Source organism: Falco cherrug, assembly GCF_023634085.1.
Source record: "Falco cherrug isolate bFalChe1 chromosome 17 unlocalized genomic scaffold, bFalChe1.pri SUPER_17_unloc_1, whole genome shotgun sequence".
NCBI lineage: Eukaryota > Metazoa > Chordata > Aves > Falconiformes > Falconidae > Falco > Falco cherrug.
Genome location: NW_026599279.1, coordinates 52,908 through 76,148, shown reverse-complemented (window position 1 = coordinate 76,148; position 23,241 = coordinate 52,908). Strand labels below are relative to the sequence as shown.

The 23,241-nt window shown below is 49.5% G+C and overlaps 1 pseudogene; it reads left to right on the top strand.

The window, feature by feature from the left end:
* The window catches only part of LOC129734811 (hydrocephalus-inducing protein homolog), a 54,281-nt pseudogene that overhangs the window by 14,726 nt on the left and 16,314 nt on the right, over nucleotides 1-23,241 (top strand).

Sequence of the window (23,241 nt, the reverse complement as noted above, 5' to 3'; positions counted from 1 at the left end):
CCTCTTGGTCTGAGAAGACAGTCACTGGTTTTCCAGTTTGCTGAACTGGAGAGGGTAATGCGTTTTGGAAACTGCACCTGCAAGGAAACCACTTCAGCTGGCTGGTAGTTAGCTCCGTGTTGCTTGGTCCCAGAGGTTTTGGTGTAGGAGCTGAGGTCCAGAATGCAGCAAAGACGTGCCGTCTGCCTTAGTGCACCTGAGTTGCTTCGGTTTCTTCCCCAGGAAAACAGGGGTCAAGAGAAGGCTCTTTGCTCTTTCTCCTGGGAAATGCGAAGGTCCAAGAGGCTTCTACCAAAGCCTGGCAAGGCTGTTGAAGCAGGCTTCCAGGATGCTGTTCAAGCAGGCTGCTTCTTTTCACTGTGGAAATACGTAGGCAGGAACTTGTAAATCCCTGTACAGCTTCCCTCTGGGATTTCCAGATCTACTTGTCACCACCAAAACAAGTACCCAGTCGTGTGTAGCATCTCTTGGCAATGTCCTTGCCAACTGTTCTATCGCGTGATACGGCGTACGTTGAATCCTGCTTGATATGGATTTTATGCTGAACTTCACCAATTGAATGTTTCAGTCCTGATTTGCAACAAAGGGATGGGAAGCGTTACGAAAGCTTTATTTCAAACTACACAAGAAAGTACAATTCTGAATAACTGGATTGCGTGTGCGCAGAGATCAAAAGCTGGTAAGATTTCCCATGTCAGCCAAAGGCATCAGTCATCTCTTCCATTTCGTTATGACCTTTTGAAAGCCAGTCTGAAATTTCAAACTGATGGTCTTTGAATATAAGCAGCGTTTTATTCTAATTAGGTCGCCCCCACTTTCATTCAGATTTCTTTTTTAAATACTCTGAGGTTCCTGTCTTTCTGCTCTTTTATTTTTTTTTGCTTTAAGTGTTCAGCGAAATGTCATAATGAATTCCTCATCGGGAACTTTCTTAAAGGTTGAGTTCCTCTAATGCCTGTCTGTCTACCATCTGCCTATATATATGCACAGATGTATAAGAAATAATATGAGAAATTTGGGGAACACGTGAAATGGAATTGGGCTGCTGGAGAAGATAAAATCCTAGAATAACTTTGGAAGAGACCTCTGGAGATCATGTGAGCAAACACAGTGCTCAGAGCAAGACCAGTGTCAAAGTTTGATCAGGTGTGCACTCAACACGAAAAGTAAGACCAAGTGATACCAGCCTTCGTCTTTCCTTCTCAAGGCTGTGCGAAGCCATTTATCCCAGCATCTCCCTGTATGTGCTGTGCTCCAGCCCCTAAGCTCCTCTTCTGTAGAAAGGCTTTCGTGCCCACCAGCCTGCACTGCCAGGGATTCTTCCATCCCAAATACAGGTTTTTGCATTTTCCATCCCTCGGCTGCATGCGGTTCTGCTGTGTCCCCTGAATAGCAGCCCAGCCCTCCAGTATCTCGACTGTACTCCCCCAAGCTTGTATCCTCCACTCAAAATCCGAGTGCTCCCCACTCTTGACCAGGTCACCACGTCCCCTTGCAGCCTGGGAGCAGAACAACCACGTTCTCCCTGTGCGATGAGGCCATGGTGTGCCAGGAGTGGTTTCTCCAGCCAGTGCTGGGGACTGCGCTGGGTGACAGTGGGTTCCCTGCTGCTTGTGCTGTGAGAAGTTGCTCAGGTGCCTGCCCCGAGGTCCCAGGTGAGCTCAGTGGCTCCAGCAGCCCCAGCAGAAAAGAACTGGCCTCCCAGCTGGCATGACAAGTTGGCTGGAGAGTCTCACCAATACACTGCTCCACAGGCGAGTAGGTCATTAGCTGTTAATTGTCTTTGAACAACTCTACTTACAGAGGCTTTCGCGGGAGAGACCGTTTTCCTCCTCATGTCAGGGGATTAATTTCCCTGCGTTAGAGGCTGTGACCAAGGCTGCATCATTATTAACGACAGGGGAAGTTTTTAGTTTAATGTCATTGCATTCTTTTGAATGACTCCCGTAATGATTGTTCAGCATCACAAACACTTAAACCTGTGCTTTGGACATTAATGCGTGGTGTTTCCTGTCCTGGAGAGCTTAATGTGTAGATACGAGACGCAGTATTTAAGAGTTATGGCATAGGTGGTAGGAGTGCCAGCCTTACAGACTTACATTCAGGACTGTTTTAGTCTCTTCCTATTTAGTGGAGAACTGAAGCAGCTTTAGTGTGTGCTTAACTTTTGCTGAGTACGGATGTAGTGTTGTGTTAAAGCCAACATCAATATCACATAATAGTTTTGTGTGCCGCTATGTGTAAGCATGCGTGCACGTGAGAGGGGGAGGAGGCTTAGTGGGGTAGAAGGGAATGAGAGATCAAAGTTTGTGGACCATCAGCTGGCCTCTGTGTCCTTCATTCTCTCTCTGCACAACTGAGACTTCTTAGTTGCTGCAACTTCTGTCTTCTGGCCTGGGCGAATTCAGGCTCTTGCCCCTTTGCAAGGCAGCTGCAGGCGCCACAGTTTCCTAGTCCAATGCGCCGCTCGTATCACTTCTCTCTGCCTCCTTTCTCAAAATTCCCTTGGCATCAAGCGTAACCTACCAGCTTTCACCTTCAGTGCATTTTTCAGCCCATCTCCAATGCTAACCTTTCCTCTCGGTCAGTACTGCGAGCTCTGCTCTTGCAGCGGGTCACTTCATAAGGACATTCCTTGCCTCTTACAACTTTATCTAAGGACTTGTGTGGTGTATTTTACTCCACGGCAGAACTCTCAAATGAATCCACGGAGCCAATTCAGCATCCTTCTGCTGTTGCTTGTTCAGAACTCTCCCTTGCCGTGGTATCTACCAGAAAACATGGACACGTTTTGACTCCTCTTTCGTAAAGGGTGGGTGTGTGTGTGTGTGTGGGAACCCTGACACCAAAGCACTCCCCATTATGCAGCTTGGCTCTGTGCCTGTCCTCCCCCTGCATGCCCATACCCAGCTGTTCACTGCATAGTGTAGTAATAAAAAAAATAATAATAGTATAAATATAGAAAGTCTTTTCCTGCCGTTCTCATTGTTAAGGCTGGATAGTGAGTTTCTTCTCCACGGCATTCACGGAGATAAATGTCATTCCAGTACATTTCAGTTGAAAATGGTGCCTGGAAGCAGATCTCAGTGCAGCACTGCCTTTTCCTGACGTTACACTGTGCTGTGCTGTGCTATGGGTTAGAGAGGATCTGTCTGAGAAGGTCCATTTAGGAATGTCCCACCAAGCTCTGGAAGCTCAGGAAATGATCCTACATGGCACAGTGCCAGGAGTCGCCTTGCATCCCTCCCTGCAGTACCCATTATACTACATGGAGGTGTGGGGCTGGAGAGTTACCATGGGATGTACAGGGATGTGACAACAGAGCCTACGTGCAGGGAAAGAGGGAAAGAGAGAGCTTGTGAGATGCTGGCTCTGTGCAGGATTTTTTCAGTATGGAGATGGAGTCTTGGATGCTTTGACCTAACAGACTGTGTTTACTGGAGTGGTTACAGTGCTCGACTTTGGCTTTTATACCATTACCAAAACATTATGTATGCCAAGATTAAGTGATCTTTGGGGTTTTTTTCCTGCAATAGGTCTTAGTTGACAGAGGGGGCAATTCAATCACCAGTAATTTTACCGTCGGTCTTGGGGTTGGAGGCAGCTTTTAATGAAGTCAATTCTCACAAACTCAGATGATTTTATAATGCAAATTAAGGCACCAGAGGAGTAAAGGGGTTTTGGTTGTAGAAGAGAAACATACCATGGGACGAAGTATGTTGCAGCCTCGTTGCACGCTGCACTGACTAAACGTATGGTTCCAGGAGGAAAGGCAGCGCGGTAGTCGGGAAAGCTGAGCCACAGAACTGTCAGCGTTGTTCACTTGTCAGTTGGTTGCTAAATTGTCAGGAGTATTTTGCCCGTGGTATCCTCATGGGATTTAACTTTTGCCCAGCTTGGGGAGCTGATGCCTGGTGAAAGCAAGCAAGATGTAAACGCCAAGGCAGATCACAATGAAATTGCTTACTAATCTGGTGTTGTTCCCTTTCTGAAGGGCAATTACGGGCAAGATCTCAGCAGGTTCTGCTGGGAAGGTCTCCCTCAGATTGGTGCGGCTAGATGAGTTTATACAAGCTGGGGATTGCAAGGCACCGCTGGGAGATCTGGACCTGTGAAAGTTTAGATGTTGTACAACAAAGCAAACGTACAAATGGACGTAGTTGAAAAGCATGTCAGAAGAAGAGCTATTAATAAACCTCCAAACCTTATCTTTCCTGTTTTGTCAGGAGCAGTAGTTATTCATTACAAGGGTAGATCTAACAGGACAAGAATTACCGTAAAGAACAGCTCACAATTAATGGCTAAAAGGCCAAAGTTTAGCCTGCCAGCTTCATCTGTTGGCAGTGGTTTCCATGTGGCTATTAGTGTGTCAGGGACGTTTCCTTAGCATCTCTTATCTGTAGGCTGCAGGGAACAGCTTAGTGATGTGGACTGAAGTTCAGAGTTCAGGTGAAGCATGGACCTTACATCCCTCTGGGTCTTGGAGAAGCAGGTCTACGTGAGGGATACCAAGCTCCTGCTACAGCAGGAACCAAGTTGTCCTGTGGGTACAGCGTGGGGTGGGAGGCAGGAGGTGCGGCGTCTGACTTGTGCTCTGTTTCTCAGTCCTGAGAATGAGTCCTGACCTCGGTGGGATCCTCTTCTCTGGTAATTTGAAGATGTGAAGGTATCTACTTTCTCGGGCATCCCCTGAAGTCATCCTCAGGAGTGTCATTCCCATCCCAGCTATCTGAGGGCAGGGGTATGCAGACATGGGGATGGAGTAGGAAGGGCATGGGATGGGAGGTAGTGCTGAAGTGTGGCCCTTAACCGGCAGCTTTTCTGTTCTGGCAATGTTTCTGGTAAAAACAACAAACTAAAAGAGGTGGGGGGGAATTTTTCTGTGCCTTTCCCACAGCAGGCAGTGATCCCCGCCAAGCACCAGCAGAGTCCTGCCCAGTATAACCAGGCACAACCCCCAGCGCAGGTGCAGGGCCATGTAGAGCAGCCCGGTTCTGAGGCTGGCGGCGCCTTGGCTTTCCTCCTCCCTCTCAAAAGCCTCAGGTCCAGCACGTGAACATTGCGGGCCCAATGCTTCCCCGTTAGTCACTGGCGATGTTCTTGCTAGTCGTGATGGGAGCAGGTCAGGCCCCCAATTGCATCAGTGTCTCCTTAATGAGCAGGAACTCCAGCAATTTCATCAGCTGTCACTGCTTCCATGAGCGAAGCGAAGCTTGCGCATGGCTCCATTTTTTGTCATTATTTCTGTGGGCTGCACTCCCCAATCACTGTAAAACTCTGCAGAAAATATTTTTAAGGTGACAAATTGACCACCAGCAAAGCACTAAATCCAATAACTTTTGCTTTCTAAGTGAGGCTGTACAAGAGCCGCAAAGCCCAGCTGCTGTTGTGCAGAAACATGTTGCATCTGACTTTTCCCTGAGCATTAAAGGACTGAATTATGTGTCTGTCAGCTGAGAGCTGTTTACCTGGCGACAAATCATAATTGCTCTTGTTAAATCTAAAGTACACCGACACATTTTCATACTATTTCCCACACATTGCACAGAATTTCTCTAGTAGGCCAAGCAAACAGTTACCAAGCCTGGATTACAACCCAGAGCCCCAGACTGCATTGCTTGTGAATACGCAGAAAACCTCCTGTTGAAGGTGCCTTGATATGCTCCTGCTAGCGGTGCTTCATTTAGCTAGAGATTTAATTGTTCAGGCTGTAAATGGGATACTCCTTTTGTGTCTTGTTTTCTTGTTTCTGTATCACTCTAATCTGCCTTTGCACTCGTACAGATTTTTCTTTGCTTAGAACAGCTTTCATTGAAATGCTGATAAAATGTGCCCTTTCTGAGGCAAACCCAGGATGCTTTCAAGGTAAAAAAAAAAAAAAAGAAAGATAGATTAATTCTGCCATTAAAGTCTAATTATTCTCTGGTCATTCAAGAATAAACTTCTGTTCTCCCTGTCTGATTTCCAGGCTGTAATCTCACTGGGACAGGTATTGCCTTGACATTTGCATCTCTTGAGGTTTATAGGTGGCAGGAAAAGACGGATTCCTGAGGAACTCAGTGTCAAGTTGTGCATGCAAATAACTCTTGCCATCTCCGTGCCCTTCAAAAACCCTCCTCCGATCGTATCGCTAGCAGTCAGACTCTTGAGCCTTGCTGCAGAAAACTGGATGCAGGGTATGGGGGAGACGAGGTCATTTTATCGCTTAGGATCTTCTGAGGGCTGGAGCTCTTCAGGAGTTGGGTCGGTGGCTCAGTTCCTGGCCCTGTATGTTCTCTTTTTCTGCTGCTGACTGTGGTTTCTTGGCCCCTTGCTAATACAGGTGAGCTGGAGTGAGCTGGACGGCAGAAGGAACGTAGTCCCCAAAGGTCCCACAATAATCCTGATGTGCCTCTCCGTGTTGCAGCCCTTTCTCTGTTGATGCCTCTGCTGGGACTCTTGGGATTGGCGATGCCATGCAAGTAACGGTGGACTTCCACCCAGAGAAGACTGGTGATTATTCCAGGCCCCTGACAGTTCACTATGACACAGGTAAGGTCTGGGCACTGCATGGTGCCCAGTCTCTGCGTCCTTCAAAACAGAGACCTTTCAAAGCAGAAAAATGTTAAGCTTGCTTTGCAGACTACTTCTAAAACCTTTTCTTTCAAAACCTCTGTATGTTTCGGTGCTTAAGTGAGCAGGTAAGGGGCAAAGGCTGCGTGTGCCCTCGTTCTGTGTGGCTGTGCGCCGGTCTCTCCCTGGGGGATGCTGGTGTCGGCTGGGTGCTCTCCACCCAGCACCCCCCATGACTGCCATCTGCCATCATTCCCTGTTGTCCCGGTCACCTTAATTGCCTCTCCAGGTGTATCTCCCCTGTCCCGGCTTTGCCTCAAAGAAAAGTGACAAATAGTTGGTGTTTAGGGGGCTTTTAAAGTGCATCCCCTCAAGCAGGAATGAGGTTTTTTGGAATCGGGTTTTGCTGGGAGTTGCTGAGTCGGAGGCGGGAGGAACCTTGATTCTCCGTTACGGTGTGCATATGCACGTGTGAAGCTTCATTCCTTGGCGGTGCTCTGTTTGAAGCGCGACGTGGGAATGCGTGCCTCTGTCAGACTCGCTCCAATGCCGCTGTCTCTTACACATCTGTCCCCTGCACTGCTTCTACGTTGTTTTGCCGCAGAGCCTTGTTCTTTCTGTTTGCCTTCTCCCACAGCTCACGACATCAGGACTAATGCAGCCAGGACTTGAGGGCTCTTGGGATTTGGCAGGAAGAGCTCGCTGCCTCCTGAGATAGGTGTAACATTTATATTAGGCTAGGAGAAGCTGAGGTCAGGCCACAGAAACACCATCAGCTTTACGCTTCACTGAAGAGTAAGCGGGGAATATCTTTAGGAAAAGGCGCCATGTTAGAATGCTTCTGTCGGCCTTGGCTCAGCAGGGGGATGTTGTGGTGCCGAACGAGGCGCTTCCTCAGTTGCGTGAAGGCACTTGGCGTGTGTTTCCTCTCGCCTGAGAGGGAGGTTTGGTTTGTCCCTGTTCCTCAGCGTTGGTCCTTGGAAGTGTGGTGTCCTAACCGAGGGGATACTGTGTGCTGCTTTAGCCCGGCAAAGAGCATTTTAGTTGTCTTGGGTTTGTGGAAGTTACAAATGCTCCTGTATCTTCCAAACACTTATGTAGCCTCACGACTTATTTCAGCTTTGTCTAATGTTTTCCAGTTATTGACATATTCACGGAGAATGGTTGATGCTCACTCAGAGGAGCTTATTGTTTTGGGTAACAGTTTCTAGGACGGGTGACTGAAATATCAGCTAGGGAAGCACAAAAACGTGCCTTATTTGTATGCCTATACAGAATCTATAGGATAAAATTCAGAGGGCTAGAATTTCTCTGGGGCAGATGAGCAGTGACAGTGGAGATTAGGGCCGTAGGGTTTATACTTTATGACGGAACAGAGTGAGCGAATAATTAGGGCCAGGATCTTCGTGGCTTGCTTTGAAAAACCTGAGAGTCTTGTTCTTACTGAAACAGCTGGTTCCCCCATAGTCAATCTTTGCAAAAGTGATTTGTGTGGGTAGGCCACGGGGATAAACTCTCTGCTGGCTCTGAGATGGGTGTTTTCCCAGGAACACGTGCAGCTCCCTGGGAGATGAACCCAGGATTTCATTCCTGCCTGCCAGTACAATGTTGCAGTTATTTTGAAATAAACTACGAATTGCAAAGGAGAGCAAGGGGATAATGAAGGGATTATCTCTCTAGCTTTGAAGCGTACAGGTAAGTGAAAGGCTGCTGAGATGAATTGCTAAAGTGAAGCAGAAACGTGTAATCAATCAGTCTTTCGAGGTGTGGTGCAGAGTTTATTGCAGGAGTAGTGCAGAGCACCAGACAGCGTTCCCTGACCTCGCGTGGCGAGCCCTGGCTAATGTGTCCGGCACCACGGCAGGCTCCCTGTGACGCGCGTACAGAAAGCAGCCGGGTTGCTCTTTCAGAGCCACCAACAGAGTGTTTATTAAGAAACAGAAGTGCTAAGAGCAAAACAGCAGTTTAAGGTGTTGGGAGGCGTTTCCCTCGCTTGGCTGTGTATCAGTACTGACTTGCTCGCAGGCAGCAGTCGTTCTCAATGGATCACACCCTTCTTAGGGTGACTTACGCAGGATCAGGTGAACATTGCTTAAATTTCTGCTGAAGCTGGGTCAGATCTGTCCCTAGCATTGCTTAAGCAAGCATGGAGCTCTTCCATGTGAACAAGTCACAATTTTTCCCTTAGCGTATGATTTGGTTGATTTAAATTGTGTGTCTTTTGGGCTGGTTAGGAGCACAGGTACTGTCCCCTGGATAGACTGTGTGTGTGGTGGCGGTTCTGTTGCTACAAATTTATGGATGAGTGTGGAGAAAATGTTTGCTGCTATGAGCGTAATGATTTACAATGAAAACTTGTCCTTCAGTGCTTTACATGCCTAAACTCCTCCTTTTCGCCTGTGTACATGTGTCTGGGTGTGAAAAATCCCAGCTCGTACTGAAATGAGGGTGACTTGGGATGTTCTGGGCTCCAGCATATCCCTGTCCAGCACCTTAACATCAGATTATGGTACTTGAAAGGGTTTCTGAAACCTGCGTGCGAAGCACTCGTACAGCTTTGGAAAAGGTTTCAATACCACTGAAAGTCCTGTCGGTCACTTGGCCTTTCCCAGATGACATTCAGCCCACCCTGTGTGGACCGTGTGGATGTGGGAAAATAAGTTTATGGAGGTAAGTCCTAGTCTCAACCAATCCAGTATTCATAAAGTTTCGATATTCTTTCAGCTGTCAAGTCCTGCTCAAGTGAGATGATGCCCAAGCTGCTTGCCCTGAGTGCTGCTGATTGTACACCAAACCCAGTTTGCTGCAGTAACAACATTTATTGCAACCTGGCAGCGTAGCACCAGCTTGGTGTGGGAAGGTGAGCTTTGCTCAGGGACACGTGGCTGAGGAGACACATGACGGGTTCCCAGAGGTGTGCCAGAGGTGCAAAGCAAATCCACCAGTCCAATGCCATCCAAAACAATAACGTCTACGGCAGGTGCTCCATGCAGGTGAAGAAGGCTGCCAGAGACAGGAGGTGCCGGCGAGATGCTTGGAGTTGTGGAAGGAGAATTGCTTCTCTACTCAGAGCTCCCTAAATGCTGACTCACATTAGGCTCCTGTCTCCAGCGAGTACTAGTATAGTATGATGGGTGGTCTTCAAGGTGTAGGACCAGATCCTGTGCCTGTATGTGGGTGCCTCCAGTGCCCACTGGCCCTTGTGGCAAGGCGCTACAACACGCTTCTAGCCCAGGGGATCTGTGGTGCGGTATTGAAATTCCTCTGTGCAGTTTTTCCCCATCGGTTGCTGCATCCCTTGGCATCTCTTTGTCAGCACAGAAAACTTCAGTAATTAGCAAAGCACCACAGAGCTTGTGCGTGGCCGACGGACGCTATGTATTGAGATGCTTTTATTGCTGTCAGTAATAAAAGTAGTGATGCGGATGGCTCTCTTTCAGTAGCTCTGTGAGTCTAATGCAGAAGCAAAAGCCTGGGGCAGGATCTCATCCTCTTTGAGGGGAGGATCAGAACCCATACCCATAGGAGTATTTTAGGAGACAGCACACCCAAGAGGAGGCAGCCCTCAAGCAGAACTGCCTATTCCATTACTCTTCTGTCTCCCCTTGGTTCAGAGCCCCAAAAAGCGGTTTCCCCAGAAGAGAGGTAACGTGTGTGGCTCAGGAGTAGTTCTCGGTGGTTTTAGTCCTGCTGGAAGCCTCCAGCCTTGTGCTAAAAGCCTGCTGAGGAACCGTCTAGGTGTTTGGCAGATGAATACCCTGTTTTCCCTCAACTTCCCACACAGCTTGCAGGAGGGCTGACAGCTGCTGAGCAGGAGCTGTGCTAAAGCAAATCTTGGCTTGTTTGCTGTGGATGGCAGACCCAGGCTCAGAGCATCCTTTGTGGTTCTGCACGCCCAGGGCACAGATGGGGGAGTTCAGCCTCGGCTCCTCAATTGCTTACTTCAAGGGCAGGTAGAAAGTGCGAGCAGGGTCTGATTCTGGCTCCGTGGTTGTTAATCAGAGTGAGTTTTCCTGCGCTGGCTCAGTTCCTGTCCCCGTAGGAAGTGGGTGAAGTCATGTCTCCCCTCCTGAGCCCTGGGCAGCAAAACTTGCTCTGTGCCAGATTCAGGTTATTCCTATATGGCAGGAGAGAGCAGCTAAACAGACTTCTTCAGTGCAGCACGCTGGGAGCTGGATGTGGAGCAGAGCTTGCCTTGCCCTGGGTCAGGGAGGGGTCTGGCTGCCTTGTTCCCCCGCTGCTGAGCTTTGCTGCCTGGCCCTGGAAGCAGGGGGTCCCCAGCACCGTTTCCTCCCCATTGCTGCTTGCTAGGCGTGGGGCAAATGCCAGCAGCCTCGTAGAATCATAGAATGATGGAGGTTGGAAAAGACCTTGAAGATGACCAAGTCCAACTTCACCCCGGATTGCCAAGCCCACCACTAAACTGTGTCCCGAAGCACCACATCTGTGTGTTTGTCAAACACATCAGGGGTGGTGATTCCAGCCTGCAGCGTGGAGAAGCAAGCCCTGCCGGAGCCGTCTCCTCCCTGGCAGGCTCCCGCCAGCCCCCCAGTCCCGAAGGCTGGCCAGCAGCTGCTGCTTAGGCTGCCCGCACGCGGGGGGCTGCTGCAGGGGGGTTTGGTACTGAGCACCGGAGAGCTACTGGGATGTGTGGTTTGGGTTGGTCAGTAAGCGTGATGAGCTGGCCTCAGATCTTCCCCTTCCTCTAAGCCAGCACCAACACTTGCACGATAGACAAGATCTCCTTAGGGCAACGTAAGCATAAAAAATAATAACAAAAGAATTTCTTGGGTAGATCTGGAAGAACTGGCTGGGGATCACTGTATTTAGTGCGGCAGCAATGCTCAGGGTGGCAGGGGATGTCAGAAGAGGATCTGGGTCTTCTGCCCTACGCAGGACGGCCTGAGCCACTGCCCTGAGGTGCCTCTGCCCTTCTCGGTCTAACCACAGGCAGCTTCTCTGTGCTGCAGCAGCCTCTGGAGCTGTGAGTGATAACCGCCAGCTTGAGAAAGCACCGAGGTTTCATCACAAATGGGGGAAAATGAGGCATGAGATCACAGGAAAAATCAAGGCATATGAAACACGATTAATTAGGGAGCTGATGTGGAGCTCTTCAGTCACCTGTGGCACGACAGAGAGTTTGGTGTGGTGTGTTAGAGCCATTTGGGTTTGGTGAAGATGACGGTAACTACAGAACCGGGTGTGCTCGGCTGGCAGCAGGGCAAGCACAGCCTGTGCATCTCGGCCGCGGTGGGAAACTGTGGTAGGGGCTGCATTGCGTTGCAAATGGGCCGAGGGGAACTGTCAGGGGCGTTGCTGACTGCTCAGCTCCTGCACAGATCAGCATGGGGTTCCCAGCCGGGAATGTCGGTGTGTTGGGGTGCTGAATCCCTTTCTTCAGCTGAAATTGATGCTGGGCTTAGCTGGATCAGCTTACGTTGGTAAATGAGGCCACCTCTGCAAGGGCTTGGCGGTGTGTTAGTGGCCACTGTACACACGCAGGAAGCTCATTAAATCCCAGCCCTACGTGTTTATTGATGTTTGAGGCTGAACGAGTAACGGCAGCACGGATGTGCCATCACCTCTGGGCATCTCAGCTACTCGCAAGAGTAAAACATTACCTCGCTGTGATATTAGTCTGTGGTTTTGTGCAGACTTTGGAGAAGACAACCACCTCTGCATGCCTCTCTTCTCTTTCCTTTAAGAACCCCCTTTGTACCGAAGGTCTTGTCATCTTGCCAGGCTGGCACTACCATCAGTAGCTTCCAGGAACTTGTTTGAAAACAAAATGAAAATCCTATTGACTTAGCCTCTAGATCAAGCCTTTTTCTTTGTCTTTTCTCTCTGCAAACCCACGGATGGATGTGGATAGGCAGCAGGGTTTAGCTGAGGTTCAGCCCTTGCTGTGTTGCTTTTCACGTTCCTGAGATCACTCAGGTTGCTGAGCCCTCGCGGTTTGTGCTGACTCCAGCCGGAGCGGAGGAGGCTCAGGACTTGCCTGAGCAAACCCTCTGCCTCGCTGCATCTTGACCTGAGCTGTGCCTGTGTCGTGCAGGGTGCCAGGGTGGGAATGCCAAAACCATTTCTGGTTTTAACCTTGGTCTGGTGTGAGCGTTCGCAGCGGCTCTGATGTCGCAGTGTGTTCGGTTCCTATCGAGCTAAATTCACGGCAACAGCCCCATAGCTTCTGGTGGCCACCGCTGTGTGCCACTGCTGGTCAGGTCTGTAGCTCTTCATCGCCGCGCAATTCTCCGATCCTTCAACACCAGGCAGGCTGGTAGTGGCTTCTTACCAGTGCTGGGAGGTGGGGAAACCTTCTGCTTCCCTAAGCAGCAGCCTCTCTTGGCTCCAAAGCTTTACTGTAGTGCGTGAACTGATGTAATTATTTCCGTTTGTGTTTAGTGCTAGCAGATGCAGACAAACTTGTTTTGTTTGGTGAGTTTTTAAAGGTCTTGTTTCCTGTGTTATCCTAAGGTGTAAGCCAGGCTCTGACGCCGTGGTTATTACAAGAGGCTGCTCCAGCTTTTCCTTGGACTGCCAGGCATTTAAGAACTTTGCAAAGGGATTTTCCTTTCTGCTTGCCTCAGGTCGTGGGTGCATGTTGTGCTTTTCTTCCTTCACTTGTGAGAATTCCCAGCAGGATTGGCTAGTTTCTGTTGGACTTTTATGTTCTTGTACGTCTGCTTCAAAGCGAGTGCAGGGTGGCATATACTGTAGGCAAAAAAAGGTGTAAATAGGAGTTTGTGCAATTATATGTTGACTTTGCATCTTAATCGTAGCAGTGCTGCAACGGACTGAGGATTGGTAACTAATACGTTATACAAATAATTGGTTATATAGGCTTTTATGGTTCAAATCAATTAGATTGATGGGTGAGTATAATTGCTCTCCAAAGTGTTCCTTTATGTCAGATCAGCTAACAGTTAACAACTGTTTCCTGTCTTTGTTCCCCTTTTCCACAACTGCCTGTAACAATGATTTTTCTTTATATATACTGTTTTAGATAAGGTTGTTAAATTTCTTGCAAACAGAGTATGGCCTTCGCCCCTCTCTAGGGCCTTCTGTTTCAAAGCCGATGGTCTGTCGCTTTGAGGGTAGAAGAAGAGGAATTAAGTTTGTGCTTCATTTGCTTGATCGTTTTTTTTTTTGTTAGTCATGGCTTTATATCTCCCAAACTATGTAACACCCCTTCTGACAAAAATGCTGCTAAAGCAACCCGTGGCGTTGACTGCATGAGCACGGCTTGGGGGTGGGTGCTCGGAGGGTTATTTGGAGTTAAAAGTCTCCTTTTGGCTCTTTTGTTCATCCCCAGAAGCAGACTTCCATGTGACGCCGCCTATCCCATTCTTAGCCTGTGAAGGATTTCTGGAGAATGTAGTTTTCATCTCTTTGCAGGGCATCCTGGAGTGCAGCTTGTCTCTTCTATCATCAGTGGAAATCACTAGTATGTTCTTAGGTGCCATGAACCCTGGATGCGTTTCGGGGCAGAACTGACCATTCATTATTCTCCTTTCCTGGTGGATCAATCAACGTCTGCTGAGAAGCAGAAGAGTAGCTTGAAGGGTGATTGATATATGAAGTGGCGTATTAAGCATGTCTTTGCCAGGCAATCAGGATGAAGGTTCCTGCCCTGTCTTTCCCCGTGGGCCAAAAGCAGTGTTTCAGTGATCAGCAACCCCAGCGTATCATGGCTGTAGTACCAATAATGATTATATATAGCCCACGGCATCCTGGATATGCGGCAGCGCTGTCTTGTGTTATCCAACAGTTTCATTGTCCTTTCAGTCCATTCTGCGAGGCTCCTTCACGCTAGGCAGCACAAAGGCTCTGTGCTGGCTCCCAGATATTCCTGCGCTGGAGTATTTCATCCCGTAAGAAAGCCAACAGCCCTTCCTAAGCACGGTGCGGAGGAGGTAATGGGGAATCCTTTGGGTGCTCCATTACAGGAGGATGCACAACAAGGAGCCTGGTGGAAAGCAAGGTGACTCCTAAGTGCAGGAGAGCCGTCTGAAGAGCCTGCGACCTGTCCCGTAGACGCTGTGGCTGGTCATTGCTCTCCATCTGCCTTTTCCTGCCCATCTGTTGTCTCACGGTGGCTTGCAGTGCTCTGGGGTAGCAGATCCTTTCCTTGCGATGGGCTGCATGGGCTCAGAGGGGGCTTTGCTGGGGGCTTTAGCTGTTGACAGCATCAGCTGTGGCAGCAGTGATGATTAGGGTGCCCTGAGCTTTGTTGTAGCCTGGGCAATGGTCCTGTAGAAACCCCTGTGCTGGCAGCAGTTATTTAATGGTGAGGTTTATAAACAAGCTGCTCCTAGGGCTGGAGTAACTAGCACGATGGTTTTAATGATGTCTGAAGGTAGCTCATGAGCACTGCCTCAGAGAAGCACTTAAAAATGACTGTCGCTGCCCTGTGTTTTGCTCTAGTGCTGGAAATACGAGCGTGGGGACTGACAGGTGGCCTTTGTCAGAGACCCAGCACACTTTGTAGGTGATGCCATTAGCTTCCTGACAGCAAAACAGCTCAGAGCAGCGCTCCTGGCTCTGACCGAGGTAGCTCTGTGGGAGGTGCAGCCAAAAGCATATGGTGGGGAGGGCTGGATCCCGCCGCAGGGGACTCCTCTCGCTTTCCAGAGATCGTTAGCCTGGTGAAGTGACTCCCTTCTCCGGTGGTGATGTGGTACCAGCAGACCTTTGCATGCTGTTTGAAAACCCAGAATATGCTGGCGATGGTGAGGCAGTTGGGTATCGTGATAGTAGCAGGAGCAAAAGAACTACTCAAAGGGTCGATGTGGAGGTACAATGACACTTCTGAGTGAAGAGCTCGGCTTTCGTTGCTTGCTTGTATTTTCAGTGAAAAAGCAGCAGGACCTGTCTCTTTTAGAAGAGGTGAGAGCCAGGCATAGTTTTCTGACAAACTGGGCAAATTAACTTAAACTTGCTTTCCCTGTTACCCAAATATTCTGAACCTGACTGTCATGCACTCCTAAAAAGGTTTAAAATCCAAATTCAGCGAGGAGGGAGTTACAGGGATAGAGGGAGAATATTACGGTGAGGACGAAAGGCAGCAGAGTGCTGTTTTGTTTCTCTTCAGTCTAATCCATCTGGCTACCAGCTTCCTAATATTTAGAGCAGTAATCGATGGAGGAAGGTACTGGCTGTTGAATGCTGGGAACGCATTCTTCATAAAACCTGAAATTTGTTTTGAAATCTTGTTCAAGGGTTTGCTTAATATTCGGAAAGATATTTTAGCTCTTCTGTAAATTCCCTCTCCTCCTGCACAACAGGCCCCCCAGAGGACGACCCAGTGCTGGGTTTCTTACTTTCAGATAGTTAAAAGTTACCATGATGTGCTGAGATACCGGTGGCCATAGCCATGCAGATGGATGCTGGAATAAAACACGGTGGTGTTCCCGCTGTCTCAGAGAGCATCGCTCAGGAGTGCACAGCCCAAAGCACCTGCTCTACTGCTGTGTAAGAAGCCTCTCTTTTAATTTCAAGTTCAGGTGTTGCTTTGTTCAGGTTGCAGAGTGAGCTGTGTCCTGCTGTCTCTGGGAAATACGTCAAAAGCATGTAAGAATGAGAGAGCTGACAGCCTGTAATAAGATCATCGTGTTGTGTAAGTAACGATAGGGCAGGTACGTCTGGATTCAGTAAATGTGCTTTCATGGCAGCAAAGCGTCCCAAAGCACAGACCCACGGACATTACCCCATCAGGTGAAATACCTAGGGCTACATTGCTGGTACAGTACAGAGATTGTTTTGTTGTTGTTTTTTTCTTTTCCTCCAGACTTATATATTAAACCATCAAGAGTCTTAAATAAATGTCACATCCAATTTGGCACCCAGGCCATGAAGCCTGCAGCTGCCCTGGGCCAACCCTGACAGCTCTGCTGTGTCAGTTTATCTGCCTGGCAGAAAGACCTGCTGCTCCCTCCTGACTCGCTGGCGTCTGCACGCTCTCGTCTGTACTGGGAGGTTTGTGGGTTTACACAGTCAGCACGATGCCAGATCCTTCTCTCTGTGGTAGAAGGTGCTCCGGAAAAGCCCTCCAGCCTTCAGAAGCGTCCTCGGTGCCTGCAGCCGGGAGTGTAAGTGCTCTCCAGGAGAGCAGCGGTAGGGGATGCTTAGCAAAGCGTGTAGAAGCAGGCAGTGCATATGCTTTCTCCCTCGTGGGCCTTGGAGGCAGCATTTTTCTGTGCTGGAGGCTTTATTCACGTCTTTGTTTAATCGCTTCTGATGGTTTTACCTTCCAAGCCTTTGTCCAGTTGCTTTGTGGATTTATAGCGATGAGCGTCTGTAGGCACCTATGGCAGTACGTTCCAAAGGAAGGAATATTCCTAGGAAAAGTACTAGAACTACTTTTCTCTCATTTTAACTAATACCATTTCAGGCCCTCGGGTTCCTGTTTTACAACAAATTGTGACAATTTTTTCCTTGTTCACTTTTTCCCAGGCCATTCATACTTCTACAAACCTACCTATCTCCTGTGTTGTTTCTAGGTTGAGGAATCCTGTTCAGTCTTCGTATAGAAGCTGCTCTGTACTTCGGAGAAGGGCAGAAATTTCAAAGGCTTCAGGTTGGTTTTTAAGATCAGAACTATACCCATTATTTCAAGACCCACCTGGCCGTGGGTTTAGACAGCGAGATCATGATAGTTTTCGTGGAGTTCATTTTGCAGTAGTTGAAGATGTCAACATCAGGCTAGACAGGAACTCCTTGACAGCTGAGAAGACCTACATCACGCTGTCAAACCACAGATCCGTGGTCATCCACAATCGGAGTAAAGTCATAGCCCACTCCAGTGGAAGGCTTTTGTTAGTCAAGAAGGGGAGGATCAGGAGAACCTGAGGTTCGTTGGGAAGATTCATTTCAGTAAGACAGGCTGCCCAAGGGTAAAACTAACGTACGGCCTCAGAGGGATGTTGGTGCTTTTTTGAATGGCGTAGGACAAGTAAACCATCCACGACACCAGGGTGTCCCCCCCTGGGCTTCAGGGTAATGGAGCTCAGTGCTTCCCATTCCGGTTCCATCCATGTTCCAGCTCATGTTTTGGGGAGGAAAGGCTGCATTTCCTCGGAGAGCAAATTGCCATCTGTGGGAGCCCTAAGTCAGTGAGGCCAGGTCCCTGGGCTCGCAGGGGGTCTGTGAGGCTGAGGAAAGTGTTGGCACTCCTTACCTGGGACTGCGTTGAGCGGTAGCCCCTAACAGCTGCAGGCAGCGTACCTGCTGTGATATTCACTGCAGTTTCTTCCCCTCCAGCTTTGATAAGATGGCAACCTTCTTCAGCCTTCTTGTCCAGTAGTGCGCAGGGCAGGGTGCTTTGCTGGCCCCGAACGTTGAGGCCATCCGGCTGTAGGATGCTGAATTGCCTTGCGCTGTCCCGGCTTCCAGCACAGTGAGGTATCCCTGCCCCTCCTCCGGGGCTCGGAGAGTTCGGAGGTGGAGGGTTCTGCGGGGAAGGCAGGGCAGCACAGGACTTGGAAGTGCCTTTGGGCGTCAGCACCTGTGTCTTCGTGGTGCTGAGAGGTGGGGCAGGCTCTCCACAGGGTGTCTCTGAAGCTTTGAAATTCCGTTTGGGGCAGCAGGGAAACACTTCTAGCCCAAGGGGATGCACTGGAAAAGACACTTAAAAGCTGGGGTGATTTAGGGAGTCCTTGTGTGCCTTCTCAGAGCTGAATGGCTGTAGGTGTATAGGAGTTAGTCTGAACCCAGAGCTGGTCAGGAAACTGCCTTCAGCTGGAGAACTTTTTGAGGGCTTCTGAGCAAATAAAGTTCAGTGTAATTAGGTCAGAAATGCCTTGAAGGCCAAAACTAGTTTTCCACTCTTCTCTGTTTTTAATTGCGCAGTGTGTGACTTCTGTGCAAGATCAGTGTGTTAACAGAAAAAGTCTCATGACCTTCTCTTAGTACGTCCCTGCGCCATTCTTTTAGCATCTCTTCCCACCTGCCTATCTCAGATGGGACCCTGAGTGATCCTCTCTCCCCTCAGAAGCAACCAGGTTTCCCCACAGTTAACTTCAACCCATTTTTTTCCAATGGCACTTGATCTTATGCCAGCTCGTGTTCTATACTCTGAGCAGAGTGCTTTGTTCTTCCTTACTTGCAGTCTTAGGGGTGGTCATAGCTCCGAGGCCTCTGTGCTGCTGTAGCAGAAGCTTTTGAGATGTCAGAGCAGAGAGGACCTTTCCAATGGGAGGAGGCAGTTCAGCACCCTGCGCTTGGCTGTCACCCCAAAAGACCTGGATCATCACAAGGTCTACCCAGGGGTTTGCTCTGTCTCCCTCCTGCAGGACTTTCTGGGATTCAACAATGGAATTATTGTCTGTTGATGAAGGCTTAGTTGAGGGTTGCTCATCTCGGTGCCTGGAAGCCCCCTTCATGCACAGCGCTGTAGGTCAGCCGTGGAAAAACATTTCTCATGACACTCCACAGGGAGCAAGCCAAAGAAAGTATTTTTGGCACTGGTGACAGCATTTGCCCGAGGTTCTGTCTGCGTGCTGCTAGTAATGTCCATGGCTGTGTTTCCTTTCTAAATGCATTGGAATTTAGCTGGGTGGTGATTGCGGTCCTGTTTATACCACGTTGCCCTGATGTGCTGTGTATGGAGCCTTCCCCTCATCCCCCTCGAGTAGTCACCTGCTGGTCCTTGGTGGCCAGGGGACTGGAGCGTGAAGGGGGCACATCCACGTGCCAGCTGGGAAGCAAGTGCTCTGCAGCAGTGCTCCCTTCTCACCTCTCGGTTGCGAGCTTTAAACACTAGAATGATTGCTGCTACAACTACCGAGTGAGGGAGAGGTGACCTGTGTCAAAGCTCTGTGGAGAAGGCCAAAAAGAGAAAAATGTTGAAGTGGTTCAAGGCTGGATGTAAGGGTTTGCATTCAGAGATGCTGGTCCTGCCTTCGTTATTGGGTGATGCTAGGCAAAGTCCCTTCACCTCTCGGGGCCTCTGTCTTCATGCATATAAACCCATTAATTTCACTGAAGTGATGCAATGCCTGAAAGTCCGTGAGTTGGCTTTTCAAATGCTCTGGGATCCTCTGCTGGATGGCAGTGTAGGCAGTGGAGCAGATCTAGTTTGCTTATCCCTGCCAGTCCAAAAGGGAAGGTAAAAAAGAGTGATGCTGGTAACCTGCAGCTGAATCCCAGCTGCTCTCCCCTTGCCAGCGAAGCACTGCAGTGTGTGCTCCTTCATCTTCATCCATCTCCCCAGAGCACCTCTACGGGAGGAAAAGCCATCTGAGGGTGTTGGTGGGTTGTCCATTAGTCGTGGCAGTAGCTTTGAGCCAGGAGGCTCTCCTGAGGGCTGCTAGCTTTCAAAAACCTCCTCTTAGCTCGTGAGTGTGGCGTAAAACTACCTGCCATGCCAGCGAACAAGTGATAACCTGATCTGCTTGGGACCCCGTGGCTTGGGGTCAGCCCCTTGCTGAGCTGCTCCTGCTGTTCCTCCCCCAGTGCGTGGCTGCTCCTGCGCTTACGCGACAGTCTCTGCAGATATGTTGTTTATTAAATGATCTGCTTGGTTTGTGTCTCCCCATGGCTGCAGGGGCTGTCTCAGGCTGCAGAAGCAGGAGGAGAATGAGAGGGATTCTTTTCTCAAGCAGCGCGCAATGGACCCCACGCTCCAAGAACGCCTTTCCCTTCTCTCCCGTGCCTTCCAGAACCAGAGGGCAAAGGTGCGAGAAGACTCTATGCTTTTCTCCAGTGATATTTTTGCCATTGAGCCGGTGGTAAGCAATAGCTGAGAACCTCTCTTCCTCCTCCTCCTCCTCCCTGAATGAGGTCACTTGTCAGATACCCGCGTCAGCGTCTTGATGTGCCGAGAGGGAAGACATGAGGTTTCTAGTGAGGCTGGGAGAGGTTGTTGCAAAAAGCGTTTCTAAACAGCGAGCTCCTGGCAGGCGGCGAGAGCCTGCCTAAAGCTGAGCTCTGCTGCAAGGGCTATAAATTAAGGGCACTTCATAAGTGTCCTTACAGTGTTCAGGGGTACTGATTATTATATATAAGGGCAGGCCTTACACGTAGCGTATGGGGATTAACCATGGGCATTAGTTCACCTATTGAAGAATGAAAAGGTCCTCTATGGAAAGGAGGCCAAGTTCAGCCCGTTTAATCACGGAAAGACCAATCCCTTCATATAATCTGGATTTATACCATGTGTGACTCTCCCTCCCAGCATCGTCTGTGAGCCTGCACGCAAGGCTGGCAGCTTTAAATGAACTTTCTGAGTTTCATTGCAGACTTGGAGAAAACTTTTTGCTTTTGTGTTTACGCAATCAAAACCTCATGTCCTTCAACGAAACAGAGCCCTGACTCTGAGTATTTGCATGGTCTGAGATGAAGAATGCCTGCTGCCTGAGCAATGCAAAATCCCTTCTCATCCTGTTGCAAACGCTAGAATAATCCGAGCCTCTTCTTTCTTTTATAGTAGGTGAAACTATTATTTTTTTTTTTTAAGGAAGGGGATCTTGTTCTCTTCTTGGTTACTCCTATAGCCCGAATGAGGCTGAGAGCCCCCCATGTGAGCACAGCTGCAGTTTCACACCACTGCAGCTGAGAGCAGCATGATGGGACCAAGAGCCTGTGTCAGAGCAGCAGGGGTATTGCAGAGAGCGGGAGCCGATCGCCTGAGCTGTGCCAGCTGGTTTTGGAGCATGTCGCAGGGCTCCTGCTTCATTACAACTGGGCTAGGTCTCCATAACGAGCTTAACCTGCTCTTGGGCTCCTGAAGTGCATTAGGGTGAGGTCCAGCAGCCTGGCTGCCCGCTGAGTCCTGGTGCTCCGTGTAGCACTGTACGGACCCAGAGTGTAGCCTGGCCTCAAGTCTTGAGTGGAAACCTTTCCTGAATGGCTGTGTTGATGTTACAGTTTGCTTAGGACTGGGTGTAAGTGGGATACTACAGGAGTCGTTCCCCTCCTGGCTGGTTCAGCATTATCAGTCTTTAGATTTCCATTAATTCCATGATTTATGGACCAATGGGTTTCACATTCATAGTTTTGCTGATGTCTGTCTTCCCCCCTGGCGTACGGGTGTCTTCACATCAAATGTTAGTCTTTTTTCCTATCAAATGTAAAATCTAAAAATCCACTGCTGCTGACTTCCACAACCTTCTTCCCGGTGAGAGTCCCGTAACTTGTAGCGTGGACAGAGACCCTTCTTGCAGCGCCGTGTAAATCTGCTGGAGGGGCCCCACCAGAGCTGGGACCTTGCTGCCTCGGACCTTCTGGCCAAAAGCGGCGGCTGCTCTTCTCACCTATCACCTGTGGTGCCTGGGAGCACCCTATAGAAAGAATCAAACCCTTGGAACAAGTGGCTGGAGGTTCCCAGAGGTTAGGAGGCCGCTGGAGGGACGATAGCCTTGGAAAGGCTCTCTGGGCAGGGTGGCTTTGCAGGGTTTGTGCAGCAGCTTTGCTGTGTAAGCGGGCCGTTAGCTGCCAGGGGTTGCTCTCAGTGGAAGCTGCAGCAGGCTATTTCGGCCTGTATAAGGTTAACTTGCTGATGAAAATAATAAGAGAAAAGAGGAGGAGTGGTTTTGCAGTCAGCCTGTGACCGTGAACGTTTTGAGCAGCCGTCCAAGCCTGTGGGAAACAAGCTGTTCTGTAACTCTGACTTCCTGAGTGCATCTCGAAGTTGATTTATTTTTGCAAAGACGCATGGTATGTCAGCAGAAGCATCTGTGGTAGAAGCCCAGGTGGCTCTCAAAGGACAAAGTCCTTGCTTTTTGCTGCACCTTCCCCACCACAGCTTAGCTGTAAGTCACAGTACAGACACGTGGGAGCTGACTCCTTGGAAATGGAAACCAGAGGAAAGGGAGGAAAAGGATTTGTAATCATTGCTCTTACCTTGACAAGTCATCACTGTCTTGTCATTGCCTGGTAGCGACTCCTCAGTGCCACGTGTCAGCTCTGAGCCGATGGAGGTGGTCTTCAAGATGTGCAGGTTACGCAAGTGCTACTGCTGTTGGTGCAGAGGTTGGGCCAGGAGATAACAGCGATATTTGTTCCTGCAAACGTCCACCTCAGCTGAGGTGCCCAGCTGGTCCCCATCCAAATGAGAGGGGACTGCAGAGCACTTTGGTTTTTGGCAGAAGGCGCCATCTCCAGTGGGAGCTATGGTCCATCCCTCCGCTCGCTGTGGGTTCGGTTATTGATGGGAAGGGGCAGATACTGGCTTTGGCGCTGCCTTTTCCCTGAGTGCCCTGAACTAACAGGATGCACTTTGGGGAGTCACTTCAGTACTTGTGTTGCCAGCTCTGCCTTTGGGGGTTTTGGTGTGCTTTGAGCAGTGATTTCCTTTCCATGGATCACCTTCTCCCTCCACCAAACAAAGCAGGCCGACAGTTGGTGGTGCCCCACTTTCCAAGACCAGCTTTTTCCTTTTCAGGCTGGTGGAGGTTGAGGAGATTCGCATTATTTAGGGGCTGAGGGAGGGGAAATAGGATCTGCATCTATTTATGGTTGGTCTCCTTATTGAGGTCACTTCTGTAGCGGTGAGTCATGGTGTGCCGTCCCCTCGGGTATCACGTTGGCATATGCTGTAGCAAAGCCAGGGCACAACAGCAGGAGTTTTTGTGCTGGATCATCATACATCCACCGTCTGTATTTTATGCCACCTGCCAGCTGCAGCCTGCCTGAGGCTGACATTAAGCCAGAAGTGTTGCAATATCGTGTTCACAGCACTGCATAGTTGCA